We start from the raw sequence: 26,772 nt of genomic DNA, 5'->3' as shown, positions 1-26,772 counted from the left end.
AAGAGAGGAGGTCTGAGGCATTCCTGAGAAGCGCCGGCAGGCTATTCCAGGCTTTTGCTGCACAGTAAGAGAAGCTGTTTCCTCCCCAACTGGCCTTTTTTATTCGTGGCACCACAACTAGTCTGCCTTCGGCAGAGCGGAGCACTCTCCAAGGCACGTACCACTTAAAACACCTACTAAAAAACTCTGGGACACTGCCCATCAGAGCTTTGAAGACAGTGCACAGGGCTTTAAATTGTGCACGTCTTGTTACAGGCAGTCAGTGTAGTTGCCGGAGACTCTCTCGTACAGAGGCAAACCTAGGGATCCCAGTCAGCAGTCTTGCCGTTGAGTTTTGTACCAGCTGCAATCTGTACTTGTGTTTTTTTTTCAAATTCAGGTACAGACTATTACAGTAGTCCAATCGTGACAAAATGAGGGCTGAGACTGCTGTCCTGAAACCATCGGCTGGAAGAAAAAATTAAATTTTTCTTAATATCCTAAGGATATGGAAGCAAGTCGAAATCACTCCCTTAACCTGATCCCCGAAGTCAAGATTTTGATCCATGATAACACCCAGATTTTTTGCCTTCCCAGTGGGGACTGATAGCTTTCCCAAGGCCTCAGGCCACATATCAGGGATCCAAATGTTGGGGTTGTTCCCAAATATGATGACCTCGGTCTTCCCTGCATTCAGTTTAAGGCAGTCGGAGGCCATCCAGCCAGCAACATTTTTCAGACAATCATGGCATCTCCTTTCCAGATCCACTTGGGACCCTGGTTGTATGGATAACACAATTTGCGTGTCATCTGCATAGGATGTAAGTTCCAGACCAAAAGATCTTATCAAGGCCGCCAATGGGCTGACATAGATATTAAAAAGCGTTGGACTCAGGGACGACCCCTGCGGCACCCCGCAAGGGAGGGCAAAAGGTTTAGATTTGTCCAACCCCAGGTCAACTGTTTGTATCCTGTCGGCCAAAAAGGATTTCAGGAGGCTCCAGGCCGAGTCATCCACCCCTGCACTCGACAACTGGTCGATCAACATCCCATGGTGGACCGTGTCGAAAGCTGCCTACAAATCCAACAGAATCAAAACAGCCACATCTCCCTGGTCAACCGCCGCTCTAAACTCCTCAATGGCCTTCTCAAGTCCACCCGCCATCGTAATCATCCCCTTAGACCAGACCTTGGGCTTAGTATATTTGAGATCTTGTCCCAGGTTGGAGAGGTGAGGAAGAGATTTTTGGGGATGTCCACTATCTTTCAACTTTGTGGGTGTTCCCCAAACTTGCAAGGTGAACCTCACCTGGGAACACCCACTTTCTCATGCATGAGGTTGAAGATCGCCTCACTTTAAATGAGTCATATACTTATGTTTACAGCTGAATTCACCTATGTGATTGGGGCCCATAGGATTCCCACCAGAGCATGTACCAGGAGTCTTTTCATGGAGAACTGTTCATAGGCAGCGACCAACACAATTCATTGGAATAAGAAGACAAGGAGTACACTTCTCTTAAAAAACCTCTGAGGAGGATTATTTTGCTGCCTCTTGCAAAGGATGCTCTGACCCGGATTAGCAGTGAGGTGCACCAACTGGATGCACTTGAAGGTTATATATGGAGTCCTATCCAACACATGGGACACTCTCCTTAAAGCAAAGTTGCATGGGCTCTGTTGTTGGGGCTTTTAATAATTGGGACTGAGAGCTGCCCTTTCCTCTTGGCTGGAAACAGATCAAATGTTCCTGCAAAATCACTGCTGGCCTGCTTTGCTGCTGACCCTGTGGTTTGAAAGTCCCAGACAGCCTAACGAAGTCCAGAGAGTATATTCAGCACCTAGAAGTCTGCTCTACCCCTCACAAACGACCATATGAGGCTGCCTCAAGAACCACTTGCTACAAATACAGGTTAGCTAAGTTGTCACACTGCCAGCCAAGACCACTCCCTCCCTAACAATCTGTTATTGTACTTGTCATCCCCTGATCCTGCTTTCTGGGGAGAGATCAGCATACAGTTGGCCTGTGTGTGAGCAAAAAGAGACAGGCCTTAAGTGCCACAATGGGTGCCCTTGTTGTTGTTGAATTCACACGGTTGTCCTTCTGGATTACATGGCTGTTCATCCCTGTCACCATAAAGGAATGCAACCCCCTCTCCCACCTCCCCTCCAGGCACCTTTTGTTCAAGTGCTTCTAGGCCCCCAGGTACCAAGATAGTCCTTCTTTAAGGAGCCACCACAACCTCACACCACACCCGTAGATAGTCTTAACTACCAGGACAGTGTCACTATTTTTCCTGTATTTCGAGCAGCATTTCCTCAATTTGCAGGACTGATGTCAAGTGACTGTGATTACTTGCTGTGTTTCTTTGCTTTCAGCTGTTCGGCGTTTATGTTGATCAGGGTCACAAAAGGTAATGTTTGCTAACCCTTAACAAGGTAAGTGATTGTTGATGGAGGATTGTGATGATCCGTTTTAAAGTTCATTGTTCATATTCAGATAACCACAGCGAACTATTTGTTTCCCAACATCGTTTGGATTTTTCAACCTCTTCACAGTAACCGCATTGTACTGTTTTTGTGATTTCATTTTCAGGAGTACTGTGGTGTTTGGGTTTACCCAGTCATTGCAAAAAGTGCATCGTTTTATTATTCCGGGGCCGTAATATTATCCCAGTGTTATTAGTGCATCACTGATGCATTCTCCATTGAGCTTCTGATCTTTTTTACCATTTGACTTTAGTTTTTACGGTGCACACACCTATGTAATAGGATGATTTTAAAGCGCAATGCCTTTACACACTTAGCACTGGACAATGACATCCTTACTTCGTCTTTAATAATTGCAAGACTAAACAATTAAGAAATGGGTCACTACCCTGAACATTTAAATTATAATACTTCATACCTCATGGATCTTCCATTTCAATATTTTATGTCCTGTTTCACTTCACTATTATAGTATTTTCATAGCTTGACTGCCTTCAAATAACTGTAAAAATTATTTGCTGTGGTCGAGTTTGCTGTCCCATTGCCAACGTGTTCTTTGCTGCTTTCTCGAGGTCCAATTGGTGTGTGATTTTTGTTCTGACGATATTTCTCTTTTAAAATTATATCATATTTTCCCATTTTTTAAAAAATATATTTACAATAAAAACAAGTAGCGCCAAAAAGTACTTGCATGGGAAGCATGATAACCTAAGACATGAAAAACCGCGAAAATAAATGAACAGAGTAAAAAGATTTAAAATATTAAAATAAAAGATTCAGAGACTACTAAGCACGTTATTTAAATATACTGTTGTAATTACAACATTTCATATAACTGGCAACTCCAACCCTAATTTCAAGAATTGGTGTCCACTGTGGGCCTGTCTAGTCATTTCCACACAGCAGATCTTAAAGTAAATAGATAGTATCATTCATCACAACAGCCCAATCAACTACAACGTGTGTAACCACTTTATTTCTGGAATACCTTGCTTTGCTGAAATGTCCCACTACAATAACAGCAGTCTGTGCAATAATCACCTTTCGTTCCACAGGGCTGAAATACCACCTACAGTCTTCCCATCTTCTCTGCCTTCCTCACCCCCATATGCGGGGTGTCCAAAGTATGTGTGAATATGTCCCTCCATATCTATGTGGAGTCAGGGATATTACTACAGTGAAATACATATAATAAGCACATAATTCACATATTCAAGAAGCTGTGAAAGTAGGATGATAAATAACTCAACATTTTCGGTACTGGGGCCCACTTCTTATTTTCCCTGGAGGGTTTGCTTACATAATTATTTGCCTATTATAGACTATTACTGTTACTTTCTTTACTCTGGAAAGTGTCAGAGATAGCTCCATTGCGAAGTATAGATTTGTTTTGGCCCCGATGAAGCGATATGTTGTCATGAAACACGTGTTGGCCAATGAAAACTCTTGAACTAATAATGATAAAAGCTCATTATCCATCCATCATTCGACAACATAGTATTAATAGCTAAACTGAAAGACCTCACGATAGAGGCTTTTTTTACCTACTCGTCTAATGTTGTCACTATTCGTATGGAATGCAGCACAGCTATGCTCTCGTCTTTATTTTGCCACTATGATGTCCCTCCTGTTAATCTGACCCACATATCTATGTTCCCAAATAGATTGACTAATTGGGCTGTGTTCAGAACTCACAATTGACTCTGCTGCTCTGACACGAAATTCAAATTGCTTAATTGCTTGGATACAGCCTGTAGACTTCTCTTCCTCATTTTCATTCGTGCCAATCACCTCCTTTCTTCATTGAGCAATAAGTGATTGATCATAAGGTGCATCATCTTAATGGCCTAAATTCATGGGGATATTGAATACATTAGAGGGTATCAAAATAACAATTCTGCCTGGCACATTAGAGCTATAAAGATATAATAGGAGAAAATATCTTCTCTCGTATGTACATATCGTTGATGGGGATTGTATGAGATCATGCAATTAAATAAATGAATTCTAACGTTTAATACTGCTGCCGCATTCACTGCCCCGTATTTTTGTCAGGTGTAATTAGCAAAAGCAAATCAGAAACAGCAATATTTCAGAGTTATACCCTGCAGCACAGAGTCAACAGTTACACAATATGAAAATGCAAGTAAAGTTTCTTAGAATCATCCATGGAAAAAACACAATCTATATAATGCAAAAACACATATCTGAAAGAAACAGAATTTCTGTAGTACTACTTCAGGTCTTACTTCACATACTCATTGCAAAGGTTCGAGCATGGAACTAGACCCTTCCAATCTCTTTTGTTGGGAGCTATCCACCAAGTTCGTAGAATTTAGCACAATTAGTTCTATGTTTTAGGTGTAAATTAGGTCTGGGTGGAATTTCAATTATGCTGGAGTAGTTGGGGTAGTGTCAGTAATTCTGCATTACTCTTCGATGCTGAATTACCGATAATCATGAGATTATTACTGCTCGAATAATTTGGGGGGGGAAATTACCAGAAAGAGCACTTCAACAGCCACGCGCACCCGCACGAGCTCTCTTACAATGGTGTGCTGCATTTAGCGCTATTTCTTAGCTCAAAAAAGCATCCTTGCATCCATTTTGGACACAAGGGAGCGGCAAGAAATAGCCCTAAATGCAGAATCACCCTTCTTGTGTAATTTAGCATAATCTTGCAGAATTCTTATGAACTTCCTTATGATTTCGCTACACTGAATTACACGAGTTACGCCCGTTCCTGGTGTAAATGTGGGAAAACCAGGCAGAATAGCTGGAAAATGTGAAATCTTTATTACAAAATTAAGCTATTATTGGGCAAATCGAGAGGGGCACAGGCAGAGTCAGTTACAGTAACAAACTTACACCCACATCTACTGAATTAGTACAAAAGCCCAAGGAAATTCAGATTTCAAGTCACATTCCACACATAGCAACACAGAGGTGCTGTAATGGAATCGCACATCGATGGCAGCAAGGAATAACACTCCCAACACAAAGCACCAAACCAAAAACAATTGTCAAATAACTCACCACATTACAGACACCTATCAAACGATATTTTAGTTTTTTGAAAAATAAAATTAAGAAAATAAGTCAGAAAACTTTAGGCATTTCAGAAATCCATATCAAGCATATCTTAAAAATTTTAAAATAACAGATGCACATATTAGAAACATACACACAAAAATCAATGAATGAAACATATACAAAACACGTTTGACATCACTCACAACTCTACACACACTTAAAGACATATCATAACACAAGTCCTAAAAAAAATACACACAATGACACACAATACAACCACACTTGAAAATAACATGTCCTTCTCCCAAAACTGTATGGGCAAATCTCCAAGACCCAAACCCTTCCCTAGTGGAGGTTGAGGCCACATGATAATAGGAGTCTTAAAATGGTGCACTTCCTGGCTAGGAAGAGCAGGCTCTTCTGATATTGGGCTGTATGCCACCCCAGGAACATTGGACAAGATCCAACGAGTCCAGGGCCTAAAGCTGCCACTCCTGCCACTCCTGTACCAAAAAATGCCCACTAGTAGATTCACCTCAGACACTCATGAGTCCTTACAGGCATTTCTTTTTCTCTCCCCATCAATGTTCTCAGACACATTTTAATGAGACCTTCATGCATGGTTTAACTGAGCAGAAGGCTATTGTGAAAGGCATTGGCAATGTTATTGCTCTTCCCAAGGTCATTTAAGATGCCCACACAGTCCATAAACAGAAAATCATGAGCTCACTGCTCTCTTAGACATCCACCCTGCCTTCTCCATGCACCCCTCAAATACTCACCTATTGTCTTTGCTAGTCTCTGTTGGTCTTTCACCACTAGACTCCATCACCCCTAAAGTGTCTTTAACTTCTTGAGGTGTTAGGTTTTGCCCTGTCCATGACCATGCCTGAGCCAGTGGAGATGGATGAGGTGGACATCACAATGGAAATTGAGAAGCATCAGGAGCTCCTGCCCCCAAAACAGGACACCAAGGAGAATAACATATTGGAGTTGGGGAATTCATTTTTATTTGTGTAGGAATATTTGGACTGTTTGTTGCTACTGATTTTGTTTGTTGACATTTGTACTTCTCTTAGAACATTTAATTTGAACTTTTGAATTTGCTTTGCCTTCTCTTCCCCTTTGACTGCTGGAGATGGATTTTGCATTGACAATGCTACTTTTATTGTCTTTTGTTTATTTCCCTCAGAGTTACTTCCACCTCCCAGGACTCATGAACTGTTTTAGTTTGGACGGTTTTAATTCAACCTGTAAAACATATCCCTAGACCCTATGCCCCTTGATAGATCATATTTATTTTAATTAGATACACCTTTTTGTTTAGAAATCCAGCTTGATTATGTTTTTGTTGTGTGAATTCTGTGTGAGTATGTCTATTGACATTATGTGTGTATGATGGCTTGAAGCTACTTAGCCTATGATCGCAATTGGTCCACACCTTCCATTCCAATTGTTAATAATTCCATCTTTAGGAAAAAAGTACAACTGAGATGACACACAGCGGAAAGCTAGGTGCAAAAGATGACAATTCTCCACTCACCTGAAGACCAGGGATCTGGAAGAGTGTAGATATTCCACCCAATCCGCTCAATACCGATCCTCAACAGAGGGAGCATAAAGGGTGTTGTTGACTAATCCATGTGGGGAAGGGGTTTGGGGTAGACAAGGTAAGGGAGAAGACACTTTCTCATCTAAATACTTTGGATCACAAGTAATCATCTCTCTCTGGTTAGTAAATGAATGGGTCTGTGCATTGGTATTTTAACCTGCTCTGCTCCTGTGTTTTCTGTGTTTCAGGAAAATACAAAGATACATACATTAAAACAGACCTTATTGGGTGAACTTCGTAGGAACAATTCTGTTTATGTAAGCTGCAACCAAATAAATTTAAGGTGATTTACCCTTACGCACCACTTGATTATCTATTACTCGATAGAGAATATCCACAGGGCTCTTTGATAGTTGCTTTACAGTATTGTTGTAACAAAAGTGTCCAACACATTCTCCAAAGTTGTTTACACTGAAGAGAGAATAAGAAATTTGACCCCTTCAATGTCTATCACCTTACATTTTTTAGATTTGAGTGGGAATATTAAATGTGCATTTTCAATGATTAAGAAGTTGGAACTGGAGCAGTTTTGGAATTTCCACTGAGAGAAGGTCGTGGAGAGAAATTTGTATATAAGCCATGGACTTGAACTAATCTGGTTGCATTTACTAATCCATTTTCCAAAATTGAGAGAGGATCCAGGAAAATGGTATGAGGAAATGCATAAGTTAACACAATTTTCTTAGATGCTCTGGGCAGTTTTGAATATGCTGTTTCAGATTGTGTTTCCTAGTGATTTGTGGACTGAGTATGAGGCTGTTGATGGATGTCCTACACAAGAACCTACAAGGATTCCTTTAAGTGGTGCTCCTTCTAAAGAAGTAGAGGATCACTGACAAAATATTGTGGTAAACAGGTTCGTTAACAAAAATATTGTGTCAAAAATATTGTTTACCACAATATTGTGCGGCTATACTTTTTAATAGAAAGTATAAAAATATTGGGAAAAAAATATAGTTGACACTAATATCATCCAAAAATAGACAAAAATATAGATTTTTTAATATAAATAAAGTTTAAAGTAGTACATGTTAAATATTTAAACATATACATTGTATATAATGCAAATTAAATATATGTTGCCAATATTTATTGCTACATACTATACACATATATGTGTTTGTATATATATATATATATATATATATATATATATATATATATTTTTTTTTTTTTGACTGAAAAAAACATAGGTTTCAGGGGCGTTATAGTTAGCTGGACTTTTCACTCATACAAAACCATTGAAATTCCCCCATTATAGTTAGTTCAGCTAACTATAACTCGCGCGCCTGCAATGCACTGCTGATGACGTCACATATTACATCACTCATGACATGGTCAGTGACATCACTCATGATATCACTGATGACATCACGAATGACATCACTGATGACATCATCCAGTGAATGTATGATTTTCTGAAAATTAAATATGTTTTATATATGTATATCTCAAGGTCGATGGAAGAATAAATGGGTATATAAGTGTCTAAATGGATGATTTGTTCTTGAAAAATTGATTGTATAACTGGCCGATTAAGTGTATCTTAGCGAATACATGGCTTAGTGGGTAATATATAAATATGTAAATATCTGTATCAGACTCTCACTTTGTGTATAAGTGGCTGCATGGGTTGGTGAGTAGCTACATGAGTGTCTATATAGGTTATTAGTTGGTTTTTTGAGTATCAGTATGAGTGTCTGAGTGTCTGCATGGTTCGGTGGGCGTATTACATAGTGCATAGGTGCATAATTGAGTGACTCACTGTTTGTATGGGTTGAAGACAGCATGTGTGCAGGACTGTATGGGTGGATGAGTGTGTGCATGGGTGTGTTAGTGAGTGAATGACTGTCTCAATAGTGTCTTTATGAGTAACTACATATGTTTTAAACTAGTATATGTGACTATTGGTGTATATAAGTGAGTATATGTGAGAGTGAGAGATTGGAAGAGTTCCTTTATGAATACGTATGTGTTTCTATAAGTGATTGTTTAAAAGACTAAGTATGTCTAAGTTTCTGTAGAAGTAAGTGTGGTGGTGTGTGTATAACTGTATATGCAAGTAAATGGATGGTTGATTCTTTATTAGTATTAGGGGTGGGCGGTATTTGCGAAATTCACCGTCACAAACTATCGGGAAAATGTTAAAAATCTCCGCAAACACGCGGAAATATCGCGAAGACGCAGACGTTTTTTTCCCGCCGTTCGCGGTATTTTCTGCGTGATCGCGGCTTACCCACTTACCCATACGGTTGCTCACAGGCGCGGCCATCTTGTTTTCACTTGTCCCGCCCGCTCGTGTTCGATATGACATGCCCGCGTCCTCACGCTCTCGCTCGCGGTGGAGAATGACATGTTCGAGATCTCAATCATCTCATACTCTCGCGGTGCATGATCGCGAGAAGAAAGACGTGATCGCGCGATGAATGACGTGATCGCGTGACAAATGATGTTAATGCGGGCACAAACTGTCGCGAGACTGCGCAAATGGCTACCAACAATCCAACATCTCGTGGAGAATGCGACTGGATAGGGAAAACTTGTCGGCGAACGCAGGGATTCAAGTAAGGCAATTGCGCGCATGCGAGAATGTATTTTTTTACAGCGCGAGCGAGAAAAAAAATTCCAGTAAGATGCGGATTGCGGAAATTTTGACATTTTCGCGCTCTCCGCGGAACGCGAAAATGTCAAATTATCGCAATTTCCGCGAGCGGAACGGAATTTTCGCCCAGGCCTAATTAGCATTAGTGACTATGTGTTTCAGTAACTCTATGGATGAGTGGCATTGTGTAACAGGATGTATAGGTGTATGAGTACATTTGATGAGTGAGTACATGTATGAGTGACTGTATAGGACTGTTGGTGAATAAGTGGATGTGTATGTGGATCTTAGAAGTACTGAATAGGTTGTTGTAACTGGTATTGGTATGTCCACTGTTTTGAACATTTTAGTTTCTATTTTTGAATGTGTGTATCAAAGGTTATATTAAGGTGAGAGGAGGTCTGCCACTCTATCACAAGGATGATGTCATCAGTGATGTCATCAGTGATGTCATTTGAGATGTCATGAGTGATGTCATGAGTGATGTCACTGACCATGTCATGAGTGATGTAATATTTGATGTCATCAGCAGTGCATTGCGGGCGCGCGAGTTATAGTTAGCTGAACTAACTATAATGGGGGAATTTCAATGGTTTTGTACGAGTGAAAAGTCCAGCTAACTATACCGCCCCTGAAACCTATGTTTTTTTCAGTGAATTTCTAAGGTTTTTTAAAAGCTAATTCCTAACTATAACGTGCCTGAAACCTATGGTTTTTTCAGTGAATTTCAAAGGTATTTTAAATGCTAATTTCTAACTATGCCTACAGAGATGTGAAGAAAGAAGAAAAAACGCACAGAAAGAAAAAAAGAAATGCAGAAAGAAGCAACAGAAGTCCTCAAAGACACAGAAAAGTGCAGGAAGAAGGATAGCGTGCAGAAAGAACAAACAGAAGAGCAGAAAGAAGCCTTGTTGAATAATCATCCTCTACCCTCAACTTTTTCAGACGGATACTGGTGGTAACTGAGTCTGACTAACCAGTCCTAGAGCCAGTGCTATGTTAAAAGACACTCAGAATACAGTGAAAACACCTACATACACTAGGGAACACTATGCGTTGGGGTCCCCCTGTGATTAGCAAGACCTCCTCTGTAAGCCCCTAGTATATAATAGGGCAGGAGGATTAAAACTACCTCTTAAAACGCGCCACAGGGTGTGTTTGCAAACGTCACCTCAGGCCCCGTTCCCTCCCTTCCCCACTGTGTAAACACACCCTGTGGCCGTTTTAAGTTGGGAGATTAAGTCCTGTTGAATCCTGAGGGTCCCTAGGGTCCAACTAGACCACTTGGTACCTCCAGTAAGCGCCACAGAGCTGCGTTGCAGAGAGATGTAAAAAGGGGCACAGCCTAGACCACCTCTCTGCAACGCAGCGCAGTGGCACTTACTGGAAGCCCCTGGTGGGCTAGTTGGCCCCCAGGGTCCCTCAGGATTGAAGGTGAATTATTTCCCCAACTTAAAACGCGCCACAGGGCGTGTTTGCACACGTCAACTCAGACCCCGTCCCCTCCCTTCACCACTGTGTAAACACGTCCTGTGGCCGTTTTTAGTTGGGAGATTAAGTTCATTTGAATCCTGAGGGTCCCTAGGGTCCAACTAGCCCACTAGGTACCTCCAGTAAGCGCCACAGAACTGCGTTGCAGAGAGGTGTAAAAAGTGGCACGGCCTGGACCACCTCTCTGCAACGCAGCTCAGTGGCGCTTACTGGAAGCACCTGGTGGGCTAGTTAGCCCCCAGGGGCCCTCAGGATTGAAGGGGAATTATTTCCCCAACTTAAATAAGCCATAGGGCGTGTTTGCACGCGTCACCTAAGGCCCCGTCCCCTCCCTTCCCCACTGTGTAAACACGCCCTCTGGCCATTTTAAGTTGGGAGATTAAGTCCCCTCGAATCCTGAGGGTACCTAGGGGCAAAATAGCCCTCTAGGTACATCCAGTAAGCGCCATTGCAGAGAGGTGTAAAAAGGGGCACAGCCTGCACCACCTCTCTACAATGCAGAGCAGTGGTGCTTACTGGAAGCACCTGGTGGGCTAGTTGGCCCCCAGGGTCCCTCAGGATTGAAAGGGAATTATTTCCCCAAATTAAAATGCGTCACAGGGCGTGTTTGCACACGTCACCTCAGGCCCCGTCCCCTCCCTTCCCCACGGTGTAAACACGCCCTGTGGCCATTTTTTAAGTTGGGAGATTATGTCCCCTTGAATCCTCTGGATCCCTAGGGGCAAAATAGCCCACTAGGTACGTCCAGTAAGCGCCATTGCAGAGAGGTGTAAAAAGGGGCACGGCCTGCACCACCTCTCTACAACGCAGAGCAGTGGCGCTTACTGGATGCCCCTGGTGGGCTAGTTGGCCCTCAGGGTCCCTCAGGATTGAAAGGGAATTATTTCCCCAACTTAAATGTGCCATAGGGTGTGTTTGCACACTTAACCTCAGGTCCCGTCCCCTCCCTTCCCCACTGTGTAAACACGCCCTATGGCCGTTTTAAGTTGGTAGATTAATTCCCCTTGAATCCTGAGGGTCCCTAGGGGCAAAATAGCCCACTAGGTACGTCCAGTAAGCGCCATTGCAGAGAGGTGTAAAAAGGGGCACAGCCTGCACCACCTCTCTACAATGCACAGCAGTGGTGCTTACTGGAAGCACCTGTTGGGCTAGTTGGCCCTCAGGGACCCTCAGTATTGAAGGGGAATTAATTCCCCAACTTACAACTGGCCAGGGGGCGCGTTTGCAGAGTGCTGCAAGGAGGGGGCGTGCCTCCGGCGCAATGCCGGTCTTTTATTTTATTTATTTTTTTAAGAAGGGGGGCTGTGTGGCCCCCCTTCTTTTTCCAATTTATTGGCCCTGGGGACCCCATCCCCCAGGGCCTGCCCCCTAATTTAAAAAAAATAAAAATAAATTGGAAGTGGGACGCATGGCCCTCCTCCCAAGGACTAATCGGCCCCGGGGACCCCAACCCCCGGGGCATGACCTTTTTCTTTTTTTTTATTGTTTAGGAGGGGGTTGTGTTGCCCCCATCCTCAGGCCACTTATGGCCCCGGGGACCCCATCCCCTGGGGCCGGCCTTTGTATTTTATTATTTTTTTTGTTTAATATATTTATAGAAACACCTAGGACATGCTGGACAAACCGTATGTACCTATCACCATGACGATTTGCGTGATATTCATTAAAAGACGACTATGCATACAATGAATCCACGTGGAATGTATTTATGCCACTAGTGAAGCTCTGACGTGTCTGACGCCCTACCGTGCCTAATCCCGGCGCCCCCGCTGGTGGGTACTCTCCAAGTAGACACCCTTGTCGTGTATTTATACAAACATGGGTAGCTATTGACGGGCACATTTAATACACACGCACACCAAGCCATTCAAAGGGGATTCAACAAAAATTCGACCAAAACTATGCAAGAAACCCTCCTCATGGTTAATAAAACACTCATCCACAGCCGGATGTGTAATACTTTTTTTATTACTCTCTGGAAAGGAGACAAACCTCACTTGAGAGTCACAGCGCGCTCCTGGCTGAGCCCAATGCTGTGTTACACCCACCAGTGCCCGCCAGGCGCCACACACCTCTGTGTTGTCTTCCACCAGCTAGTGCGTATGCTATGACACTCTGTAGCCCATGTGCACTGTAACACCACCCCGTGAATATGTCATGCCACACTTGCCTTTGCACGGGTTATATTGCCTCATCTAACATGCCTTCCTCGATGCCTATGTTATAACGCACAGTACTATGCCATACATATTACAATCTGAGATCCATATCTTTGTCCGCGCCCGCCAAGCCAAACCCCAGCTGCCACCTCAAGTGCATCCTGCTCAACACCTGCTCCGTCCACAGACACGCCGTCAAACTCTGGAACCTGCTCGACACAACATCACCAGACATCGCGTTCCTCACTGAAACATGGATGAACGCCTCCTCAGCCCCCGACATCGCCATCCCGGATGGATACAAGATCATCAGGAGGGACCGCGTCAACCAGACTGGGGGAGGCATCGCCATCGTCCACAAGAACACCATCCGCATCACGACTGACGCCGACGACACCTACACCGCCGCCGAACACCTCCACTTCCAGATTCACACCGACCCAAAGACGACCCTCAGAGGCACCCTCATCTACAGACCCCCGGGACCACGCACACAATTCAGCGAAGACATCACGGACTTCATCAGCCCACACGCCCTCCGCTCCGCCGACTACATCCTCCTAGGGGACCTCAACTTCCACCTGGAGAACAACAAGGACCGCAACACCGTCACCCTGCTGGACAACCTCGCCAACCTCGGACTCAAGCAACTGGTCAACACCCCCACCCACTACGCCGGCCACACGCTTGACCCCGTCTTCTCAGCCAGCAAGCACATCGCCTTCAGCCACTCCACCGGACTTCACTGGACCGACCACAGCTGCGTCCACTTCAGCTTCAGAAAAACCACTACCCACCACCACCCGCAACAGGTTCCTCACAGAAGCTGGAGCAAGATCATTGCCGACCAGCTCACCACCTCCCTCAGCCAGAACCCACCTGCCAGCACACCAGACCTCAACGAAGCAGCCTGCAACTTCAAGCAGTGGCTGACCGCCTGCGCCACTGAAGAACCCTCCCAGCAAACCCAGAAGCAAGAAGGCCCCCTGGTTCACCGACGAACTCAAGGACTCCAAGAAAACCTGCCGCACCCTCGAGAAAGCCTGGCTCCACGACCGGACCACTGACAACATGACCGCCCTAAAACACGCGACCCGCAAGCACCACCAGCTCATCCGCACCACCAAGAAGAAATCACTGAGGGATCGACTGGACAACAACGCCCACGACAGCAAGGAACTCTTCAGCATCGTCAAGGAGTTCTCCAACCCCAGCACCGGCAACAACGACATCACCCCGTCACAAGATCTCTGCGACTCCCTCGCCTCATTCTTCCACCGCAAGATTGCCGACATCCACAACAGCTTCGGCGCACCCTCCTCACACCCAACCGTCAAACCAATGCACCCCACTGCCACCCTCCGCACCTGGACCGCAGTGACCACCGAAGACACAGCCCGCACGATGAACACCATCCACTCCGGATCTCCGACTGACCCCTGCCCCCCACGTCTTCAACAAGGCCGACTCCACCATCGCACCCCAACTCCGAGACGTCATCAACACCTCCTTCGACACCGCCACCTTCCTGGAGAGCTGGAAGCATGCCGAGCTCAGCGCCCTACTGAAGAAACCAACAGCGGACCCCACCGACCTCAAAAACTTCCGCCCCATCTCGCTCCTCCCTTTTCCTGCCAAAGTCATCGAGAAGATCGCCAACAGACAGCTTGCCGCCTTCCTCGAGACGAATGGATCCCTCGACCCCTTGCAGTCCGGCTTCAGAGCCAACCACAGCACCGAGACCGCCCTCATCGCAGCCACCGACGACATCCGAGCCCTTCTCGACAACGGGGAAACAGCGGCACTCTTCCTCCTGGACCTCTCCGCCGCGTTCGACACTGTCTGCCACCACACCCTAGTCCAACGCCTCAGCAACACAGGCATCCAAGAGAAGGCACTGAAGTGGATCATCTCGTTCCTCGCTGGAAGAACACAGAGAGTCCGCCTCCCCCCGTATCGTTCCGAGGCCACCGAAGTCATCTGCGGCGTCCCGCAAGGATCATCACTCAGCCCCAACCTCCTCAACGTCTACATGAGACCTCTCGCAGCCATCGCACGCCAGCACAACCTCAACATCATCTCCTACGCCGACGACACCCAGCTGATCCTCTCCCTAACCAGAGACCCCGACACTGCCAGAACCAGCCTCCACGAAGGGATGAAAAACGTCGCCGAGTGGATGAAGAACAGCCGCTTGAAACTGAACTCAGACAAGACGGAAGTCCTCATCCTTGGACCATCCCCCTCCGCCTGGGACGACTCTTGGTGGCCCCCAGCCCTGGGCACCACCCCCAAGCCGACAGACCACGCACGCAACCTGGGCTTCATCCTGGACTCCTCCCTCTCGATGACCAGACAAGTCAACGCCGTCTCCTCTTCATGCTTTCACACCCTCCGCATGCTCCGCAAGATCTTCCGATGGATCCCGATCGAAACCAGGAAGACGGTCACCCAGGCCCTCGTCACCAGCCGGTGGACTACGGAAACACCCTCTACGCTGGAACCACAGCCAAGCTACAGAAAAGACTACAACGCATCCAGAACGCCTCCGCCCGACTCATCCTGGACATCCCTCGACGCAGCCACATCTCCGGCCACCTGAGGAACCTGCACTGGCTCCCCGTCAAAAAGAGGATCACGTTCAGGCTCCTCACCCACGCACACAAGTCTCTCCACAACCTGGGCCCCAAGTACCTCAACGACCGCCTGACCTTCCACATGCCCACCCGCCAGCTACGGTCCGCTAGCCTCGCCCTCGCCGCCGTACCACGCATCCGAAGAACCACCGCCGGAGGCAGATCCTTCTCCTACCTGGCGGCCAAGACATGGAACTCCCTCCCCCTCCACCTTCGGCTGACCCAGGACCACCTCGCATTCAGGAGACAACTCAAGACCTGGCTGTTCGAGCAGTAGCGGCCCCCTTCCCCCAAGCGCCTTGAGACCCTTCAGGGTGAGTAGCGCGCTATACAAGTGTTATGATTGATTGATTGATTGATTGATTGTCAGAGTGCATATGCAACGTTACACTCCCCAGCACATATTTTATATTACAATTTTAGAGACTAGTTAGATTACACAACACTGCCCTGTGCATATTACACTCCAAGGCGCATATCGCATAGCACGCGCTAGTGCCTGTGCTATCTCGCACTCTCCAATGACTCTGTCATTGCGCATAATGTATTGCATATTATATTTCACGCCCTGGTTCATCTTATATCACACTTTTTGGTACATAGTTTATACCATACACTATATCTAGTTTTCATTTTCAATCGTGTTCTCAGGACTATGATCTATATAACACTGTGTTCACCTACCCTTTTCACGGGCATTACATTTTGCGATGGGGTGGAGGGTCAGGGGGTGTTTCTGCCAAGTGAGCCCGGAGTCACAGTCACAAAAGTCCTCTTTTTCCTGAAAAAAGTGAGATTATGCTGCATACTTGTTCATATTTTAAGTAGTTCGCACCGACACACATTTTAAAAACAATAAAGTTCCTAATACCCACCTTCTCTGAACAGTTAGCTTGCTGTACAAAAGAGGGTGGTGATGGACGGAGCATCAGAACCAATCAAACACTCAAACCCAGTCAACAGATCTGGATTTGATCCATCACCATTCTTTAGCCCACTCTGCCACCCCAGTTCAGACATGGCCATATGCAAATCAGTCTGACCCTCTGCCTCATGGGAACATTCCAGCCCGAACTGCCAAGCCATGCCTTCCCTGGACCGGAAACAAGCTTCCTAGGACCGTTTTCTGGCATTTCAGCCATCTTCAGCCAGGCTTGCTTGAATCCAGTGGCAAAGTGAGCAAGGGACTCACGTCTGAGCATACCCTGCCAACTTATGGCGAACAAAGCGGTACAAAAGAGGGTGGTGATGGCCATGAGGCACAGGGTCAGACTGATTTGCATATGGCCATGTCTGAACTGGGGTGGCAGAGTGGGCTAAAGAACGGTGATGGATCAAGCCCAGATCTGTTGACTGGGTGTGAGTGTTTGATTGGTTCTGATGCTCCGTCCATCACCACCCCCTTTTGTACCGCTTTGTTCGCCATACGTTGGCAGGGTATGCTCAGACGTGAGTCCCTTGCTCACTTTGCCACTGGATTCAAGCAAGCCTGGCTGAAGACGGCTGAAATGCCAGAAACCGGTCCTAGGAAGCTTGTTTCCGGTCCAGGGAAGGCATGGCTTGGCAGTTCGGGCTGGACTGTTCCCATGAGGCACAGGGTCAGACTGATTTGCATATGGCCATGTCTGAACTGGGGTGGCAGAGTGGGCTAAAGAACGGTGATGGATCAAACCCAGATCTGTTGACTGGGTGTAAGTGTTTGATTGGTTCTGATGCTCCGTCCATCACCACCCCCTTTTGTACCGCTTTGTTCACCATAAATTGGCAGGGTATGCTCAGACGTGAGTCCCTTGCTCACTTTGCCACTGGATTCAAGCAAGCCTGGCTGAAGACGGCTGAAATGCCAGAAACCGGTCCTAGGAAGCTTGTTTCCGGTCCAGGGAAGGCATGGCTTGGCAGTTCGGGCTGGACTGTTCCCATGAGGCACAGGGTCAGACTGATTTGCATATGGCCATGTCTGAACTGGGGTGGCAGAGTGGGCTAAAGAACGGTGATGGATCAAACCCAGATCTGTTGACTGGGTGTAAGTGTTTGATCTGTTCTGATGCTCCGTCCATCACCACCTCCTTTTGTACCGCTTTGTTCACCATAAATTGGCAGGGTATGCTCAGACGTGAGTCCCTTGCTCACTTTGCCACTGGATTCAAGCAAGCCTGGCTGAAGACGGCTGAAATGCCAGAAACCGGTCCTAGGAAGCTTGTTTCCGGTCCAGGGAAGGCATGGCTTGGCAGTTCGGGCTGGACTGTTCCCATGAGGCACAGGGTCAGACTGATTTGCATATGGCCATGTCTGAACTGGGGTGACAGAGTGGGCTAAAGAACGGTGATGGATCAAACCCAGATCTGTTGACTGGGTGTGAGTGTTTGATTGGTTCTGATGCTCCGTCCATCACCACCCCCTTTTGTACCGCTTTGTTCGCCATAAGTTGGCAGGGTATGCTCAGACGTGAGTCCCTTGCTCACTTTGCCACTGGATTCAAGCAAACCTGTCTGAAGATGGCTGAAATGCCAGAAACCGGTCCTAGGAAGCTTGTTTCCGGTCCAGGGAAGGCATGGCTTGGCAGTTTGGGCTGGACTGTTCCCATGAGGCACAGGGTCAGACTGATTTGCATATGGCCATGTCTGAACTGGGGTGGCAGAGTGGGCTAAAGAAAGGTGATGGATCAAACCCAGATCTGTTGACTGGGTGTGAGTGTTTGATTGGTTCTGATGCTCCGTCCATCACCACCCCCTTTTGTACCGCTCAGTTAGCTTGCTGCCCCATCCACCTCCTCCCTATCCTCTGTTATCTGAATCCATGGACTAGCCTTCTCCCTCCTGCCATGCATGGTCTGATGTGCTGCCACTGCCCTCCATTTAGCATGATGTACCAGTCCACTCCTACTGCCCTTCATTGCCCAATTCTATGCCCCATCATTGACCTCCTGCTTACCCTCTGAGCTTAGCTTGCTGCCACTATTCTCCTTCCCCCTGCCCTCCGATGTCTTTGTGCATGCCCCTGCTCCATCCTTTTTGCCCACCATGTTCCATGGACCTGCCATGCCTATCTACTCTGAGTGTTCTGTTGAGCTGCCACTCTCCTCCCACCTGCCTAGCATTGTCAGATGACTGTAACCTGTCCCTGCCACCTCCACCCTGCCTGTCCACATGCCATGCCCCTATCCCCTTCGTCCTGTCCTCCATGGTCCATTTTACTGCCACACCCTTCTTCACTCTCTGGTCTGTTGTGCTGCAACTGCTCCTCCTGCCTGCCCCGCGTGGTCTGTTGTGAGGCCCCTCCCCCTGAACTCTCTTGTCTGTGCCCAGGTCCTGACCCTCCCTTCTATCCTCCATGGTCCTTTGTGCTTGCCCCTGCACCCTCCTTCTTGCCCATCATAGCCAGTGCGCTGCCACTAACCCTTCCGCTTGTCATGCATGGTCTTCTGTGCTGCCACGGCCCCTCCGACCTTCCCTGTGTGGTCAGGTAGCTGCCCCTGACCCCCTCCCACTTTCCCTCCATGGTCTGTGTGTATGCCATCATAGACTCACTGTTGCTCTCCAAGGTGTGTCTTGTTTCTAGTGCCCATCCTGCCTGACCTCCATGGTCATCTTGCTGCTCCTGCCCTGCCCTCTTGCCCCAGCCCTCTGTTTCCATGTGCAGACCCCTATTCCCTCCCTCCTGGCTTGTCTGTTCCATTGTAATGCCCCTGATCCGTCCCTCCTGCCCTTTATGGTCTCTTATGCTGCAGCTTTTTCTCCTGTCTGTCCATTATGGTCAGCTCGCTACCATTGCCTCTTTCCCCTCTGTTCTCTGTTGTCCATGTGCATGATCCTGTCCCCTCCCTATTGCTTTCTATGGATTGTTGTACTGCACTCCCGTCCCACATGCCCTGTGTGGTGTATTGTGCTGATGCAAACCCTGATGCCTGCCCTGTAGGGTCAGTTTGGTGCACCTCTCCATGTCCCTCCTGTCCTCTGTTATCTGAGTCCATGTCCCTACCCCAATTCCTCCTGCCTTCCATGATCCAATGTACCATACTTGCGAACATTTTGAACTTGGTAAGAGGGAGATTTTGAAAAAAAAACTGGGGTATTGATTTTCCTCTTTGAGTTACATTGAAAAAGAGGAGATTGTAGACAGGAGACAGATCAAATAAAGCCCATTTGAGCTTACAAACATTTGACGTTTCCTGGCTGAATCGGGTCTGTTGGCATGTATGGTTGTACTACCACTGCCTCTTCCTTCTGCCCACAATGGTCTATTATATTGCCACAGCCTCTCTTGCCAGTCCTGTACTGTTGGTTTGTTGCCCCTGCCCCCTTTCCACTGCCCTCTATAGTCTGTTGTGCTGCCACTGCCCTTCCTGCCTGCTCAGTGTGGTCAAATTGTTGCCTCTGCACCCTCCTACCTGCCTTCAATTTTTAGAGTCCGTGCCCCTGGCCTCTGTCTCTCAACAGTATCCTAATGAACAACTAGATTGCTAACATTCTATATTTATTTCAAAAGTGTGGAACGCCTGACGTCATCTTGATGTAATCAAAACTGTAATACCTAGTGCATTTCCTTTAGAAATTACATATATGAGAGGGTCTTATTTTGCATCAAAATTATGGTTAGTGCTCTAAAAATCTAAAATGAGGACATATTTTCTGAGTTTTCAAATATCGACAAAGCACTTTTAAATTATTTGTTATCTTTATGTTTTTTTATCCAGTTGACCACTTGATTAAATGTTGCACTTAGGGGAGAGGATGTGGTGTTACTTCCAGAGCTGCAGACTTTGCAACTGGGGAACCAGGTTGGAGTTTCTGCTTCAGCTCAACATTCTGTGATTCTGGTCAAATCATTTAATCTCCCCATGTCTACAACCAAAATGAATTTGATCTTGTGTGATGTAACCAATGCTCATGTAAAGCACTCCAATACCTGACAAGTCTGCACTATATAAAACTGCAAAAACAGAAAACAATAAGTGTTTTGCACACTTCTGTCATTGGGCTACATGTGGGCTACATCTGGGTGATATTTGTCTGCATTTGGGCTCTTTTGTCTTTGGTGGCCATCTTGGCAGGTTTATTTGTTATGAAGTTTCCTAATTTCCTCATTTACTGCAGTCTCCTCAGAAGGAAATGCTTTCATTTTTTTACTTTGATTCCATCAAGAAGGTATTCAGATAATTCACACATTTGCCATAAAACCTGAATGTTAGCACTCTAGTTGCTCATTAGATCACTGTAGTAAAGCTACTGCTCACCACGGAAGTCTGCTGCTGGTATTAAAAGTGCATGTTTCAGTCTGCATGTCAGAATGTTTTGATGAAATAGAAGAGGATTTGAGAAGTCACTCAAAATGTGCCCTAATCTTTCTTTCTTCAGCACTAATCATAATTTCTATGGCAAAATGAACCCCCTCATTGTGTTCCTTTTTAAATTACATGTTTTAAGTGTTACCAGTTTATTCCAATCAAGATGGCTTCAGGTGTGCCAAACTTTTGTCATAAGTAAGACTGTTAGCGCTCTAGTTGTTCTTTAGACCACTCTGGGACATTTTGTCATTGGGCTATACTTGGGCTACATCTGGGTGATATTTGTGCTACATTTGGGCTCTTTTGTCTCTGGTGGCCATCTCGGGAGACTTATTTGTTATGAAGTTTCCTAATTTCCTCATTTACTACAGTCTCCTCAGTAGGAAATACTTTCAGTTTTTTACTTTGATTCCATCAAGAAGGCATTCAGATGTGTCACACATTTGCTATAAATTCAGAATGTTAGCACTCTAGTTGCTCATTAGATCACTGTAGTAAAGCTACTGCTCACCAAGGAAGTCTGCTGCTGGTATTGAGAGTGCATATTTCAGTCTGCATGTCAGAATTTTTTAATGAAATAGAAGAGGATTTGAGAAGTCACTCAAAATGTGCCATAATTTTTCTTTCTGCAGCACTAACCATACTTTCTATTAGGGGTGGGCGGAATTTGCGAAATTAACTTTTGCAAATTATCGCGAAAATGCTAAAAATCTCCACAAACATGCCGGAAATATCGCGAAGATGCAGAAGTTTTTTTCCCGCCTGTTCGCGGTATTTTTTGCGTGATCGCGGGTCACCAACTTACCCATGCGGTTGCTCACGGGCGCGGCCATCTTGTTTTCACTTGTACCGCCCTCTCGCGATGCTTACTTCCTGTTCCGGGTCGCGCAATGCATGTTCGCGTCCGTTCGAGGTAGATATTTCCTGTTGCAACCGCTTTTACTTGATCGCGTTGCTTTTTGCTTGCTCGGGGTGAAAATATTGCGCGAACTTGCGCACGTGGTCGCAATGGGTGTGGCTATCTTGTTTTTCACTCTATTGCATGGTTCTGGGGCCTGATTTTCAATCCTCTCCAAATCTTTTCAATCCTTTGTTTCAACCCACTTTTTTTTTATCTTTCTTATTTATTATTTCTCTTACTATTTTCCAGCTTCTATATTTTTGGTTTTTGTCTCCTTTTTTTGATTTTTAGCTACTTTTTCTCTTTCTATTGCCTGCTATTATTTATTTCCTTTACTTCTTTAATTTTATTACCTTTTCTTACCCCAGAACCATGTCTAAGGATAGGGCTGGTCGCCGTCGCAGCCAGAGCCGCGACCGCCTTCCTTGCGGAAGGCGGCGCCCACAAGGGGTGCAGGCACGGGCCTTATTTGGGGAGGTGGAGTTGGCTGCACTAATTTTCTTTGTGCAGCGCCACCTCTTCTCAACCCTGGCAGCAGGTGGCAGGGCTGGGTCTGGGTACGGCCTCCGGGAGCATCGGCAGCGGTGGGGGAAGGTGCGCCGGGCAGTGTCGTGCTTCTCTGGGGTCCGGCGCACCCAGGTGCAGCTGACGCAACGGTGATCCGACATCCTGGACCGTGAGCAGGACCTGCTAGGAGTGGAGGTCCTGGGGCTTGGTGATTTTCTATTTTTAATTATTACTACTTTGTGTCTGTTCTTCTGCTCTGTGTTATATATTGCGAATATCTTTTTTTTCTTCCAACCAGCTACAATGTTGCTGCTTACATTCCAGGTTAATTACACTTAAAAGTCTTCTGTGATTTTTTATGACACAGGTGCTCTTCTGCGCTACTACTAATCTTACTTGTTTGCAACTTTGCGTTTGCGCTCGCTTAGCGTGATTCTGTACAAGTTTATTTTAGAGAAATTAAGTTACGTAATGCTACAGTGACTCTGGTCCACTCCTTACTTTGTCCTGTCACTAATAGATAGGGGCGTATTGATACTTAGGTTTAGGTACTTTGTATGAGTTTCTAATTTGTTAGTGGTATGCGTGATGCCCCCTCAGTTACGTGACGTGCTGCTAGTACGACTATGGCAGTCTTTATTAGAACCTTTTCTAGTTTGTTCAATGAGTGGTGGTAATTGGCTTAGCACTAGCAGAACATCAGCATCAATCAATCAACCCAAAATTTGGTGTATACAAAAAATGTAGTCATGTGTCCTCCATTTGACCATATGCATTGTTGAGGAATAAAAGATGTGGCAATGCATACTTAATGTAAAATTGGCATGCCTGGAATAGGTGGGCTAGGTTGGGTGGTACGTCATACTTAGGCTTAGTTGTAACTTAGTATTCTGGAATCAGAATGGAAGACTGGATTACTGTTGATAAATAGTAACTTAAGTAGTCGATCCGCGAATCCCCCAATACTACTTGTTGACCAGATGAGATCGGTCAATTTAGTTATTGCAATTGTTGTTTACATAAGTGTTTTTTGACCGTTGTTGAAAAATATTGTATTTGTTTGACACCATCCATCAATGTTTGTCTCTTTCTTATATCTTTCCTGTTCATCAGCACCCAGGGGCAGACAGACAGGGAGTGGGGGTTCGGCGGGACAACAGTCCGAACAGCACCAGGAGGACACCAATGTGGGCTCCTCTGCTGGCCCCAGTAAGTCTTCTTGTTTTTAATAATATTTCTTATTCCATAACTTTTACTGCACCATATTTTTCACGAACTATTGTTTCAGTTTCCAAATCCTTCGATTTGTACGGTTTAAAAAATCTTACTACTACTAATACTATCAGTCTGTCTGTACTTTTGTAGCTAGTCTTGCCCAGTTGGCCAGTGCCACTCTTTATGAGAAAGGTTGTAATATAAAACTCATATTCACCAGTAGCTCTAGGCATTGAGTCCAATCCTTTGGGTCGTCGTCTTGTACTACTTCTAGTCTTATTGATCTTGAGTCTTTGTTAATCTTGAGGCTTTGAAAACAAAATTCACAGCAACAAAAGCCCAACCAGATTTATTACTATTTTGATATGATAGCCTATAGGACATACTACTACTGTTGTAGGGATCTTGCACATACACAGACCTTTGCACAAGAAAATAGGATGTTGGTGATGGTAGGTTGGACCTTCCTCACACACCACAATCAAAAATTCAGCACCCACCACAATTCCACTGCTCGACTATAGTACTGTCTTGTCATAACTATTAGGTCTCCGAACCCTCCCCCCAAGATACCCAACAAGTAGACAACCCAGAACATAACACACCCAACCTCTCAGTCGTGGAAGCAATGCACATGCACACCCTTACTTTAATTTGCTCGCTCGTGTAAGTTAGTCCACACCAAATACCACCACGTCTATGTAAGTTCAATATGTTTATTTTGAATAGAGAAGCTCTGTACATTGTTTTATTATAAAATGCAGCACCAACCGGAAAATCAATAACATTAAAACAATAAACATTGTTACACTTATACAGTTGGGAATTAAATCATGATAACTGAACAGTGGTGGAAGGCAGCACCAGCATCCCCTAGGAATGTAGTTTATATAAATTTATACATGAAGATCTGAGTGAAGGGACCCCTCACCTTGGGAGAACCTAGTACTGGTAGTTGTTGCATCATTCAGAAGCTCTGCAAAGCTCTGGTTCGTAGAAGGGAATCTTCCGACTGTAATGCGAAAAATGAAATGGTGTGCGTTAGTATATTGCAACTTGCAAGCATTTCTCAGCCGTGCCAAAAAGTGTAGCATTTATGGATAAGCAATATGGACTAGTAACAAACAGTACACCAGTACTTCCTAAAAAAGTGGCTTGTTAATGTTTTTGTTGACCGCTTGTACGCAGCACGTAGACTAGAAAGTAGCAGTGTGAGGCAGGTCATGTGGGCTCAAAGGTGTCTTATACAAGAAGCTGCAAGGTAACGTCACATGTGCAAAAATAAAAGACACAAAGGTAAAATGGTAGCATGGCTCGGGCTAATTAAGCAAAGGCTACAATAATGACCATATGTAACTATTAGTGTCTACTCTACTACTACCTGATTTGTACTAGTGATGTATGTTAGTATTAATTCATTTTTCAACCTTGCTACTGATCAATAGGGGGGAGGTGTATATGACGCCTAATCAATGTGTAATGTTTTCTAGGCGCACTACCGACCACCATTGCTGGGGCCAGCGAAGGCGACGCAGAGGGCGAGGATGCGGCAGTTGCTGCAGATAGCAACGGAGCGGTAGGGGGAGTGGCAGCACCAGTGGCGGGCGGTGGTAAGTTAGATTCATTATCCTTAACTATTGTTGAACTTGACAGTACAGTCAATGCAAGGGTGTACTGTATGTATATGTATACTGTACTGTTGAGAATTAGGGCCCCATTAGGAAGGTGGGCGTATTGCCCCCGCCGGGCTGGCGGTGTTCACCGCCGACACCACAGGGGCAAACCTACCGCCATCCCTGTAGAAAAGAGTCAGACCCCCCCCATATGTCGACCAGGCGGAAAAGGGTTCAATATGGCGGTGGTGTCTCTCTGAACACACCGCCAGCCATATAATATGCATTTTGGAATGCCTTTGCGTGGCGCCATTGCCGTCCGCCACGGAAAGGCATGCAGACATTGCAGAGTATGCTTGGGGGCCCCCATGGAGGGTACCTACCTATGCTATGGTACCCCCCCTGCCTTTCAAAGCAAAACCTGACAGGCTCCATGCGGGGCCCATCATGTTGTGCTTGGAAAAGCAGTACAACATGTATTTTTAGCATTACTTTCGGCACCGCCAACCAGAATGTAAAAAAACAGGATGCGCCCGCCACTGTGCCGGGCGCATCATCCTAATTAATTGTCCCCATGGGACCCCCACCCTTTTTAGCATGGTGGGCGGACAAAGTCCGGCCGCCATCCGATGTCGTAAGTAAGTATGTGTTGTTAGGGACGTTTGAAGAGTGAACTAGAAGACTACAATCCCTTTAATTTGCATAGGAGCGAGAGTATTGAGTAACCAATGGCCTCATCTATCTGATTTCAACTCCGCTTTGAAAGTTTTATGGAGAAGAGCACCTGGTGCACTGTTCAACTAAAAAGTGAAAGACTGGTGGAAGTAAGAAGGACGGGCGAGATTTAAAATGTTATGTACCACTGTGCTTTATAGTGCTACTCTACCATGCCACTATGTGTATAAATAATTAACTTGTCTTACTGTTTTTCTAAGAGTATATTTTACAATTGTCTTGTTTTTTTCTTTTTGATACACAGCTACTCCTAAACTAAACCGCAAGGAGTTGGCCGCAAAGGCACGGCGCCGGAAGCTGGAGGCAATCCAGCGGGAATACCGGCGGCTGGTGGTCTTAGCCGAGGAGGAGGAGGAGACTGCGGCAGCAATTCAAGCCTCCTCCAGTGCCCCGGGCCCCAGCCACCGCCCTCCAGCGGTATGGCGCCACCGTCTGGCAGCTGCCCGGCGCCACCGTAGTGCCATGTCCGGTGCCCCCCACTGTGGCTGCAACTGCCGCGCCCTAAGACGCCGCGT

This window comes from Triturus cristatus, chromosome 5_1 (genome assembly GCF_964204655.1).
Source record: "Triturus cristatus chromosome 5_1, aTriCri1.1, whole genome shotgun sequence".
NCBI classification, from domain to species: domain Eukaryota; kingdom Metazoa; phylum Chordata; class Amphibia; order Caudata; family Salamandridae; genus Triturus; species Triturus cristatus.
The sequence above is the reverse complement of the archived record's forward strand: the minus strand, read 5'-3'. Positions refer to the sequence as shown.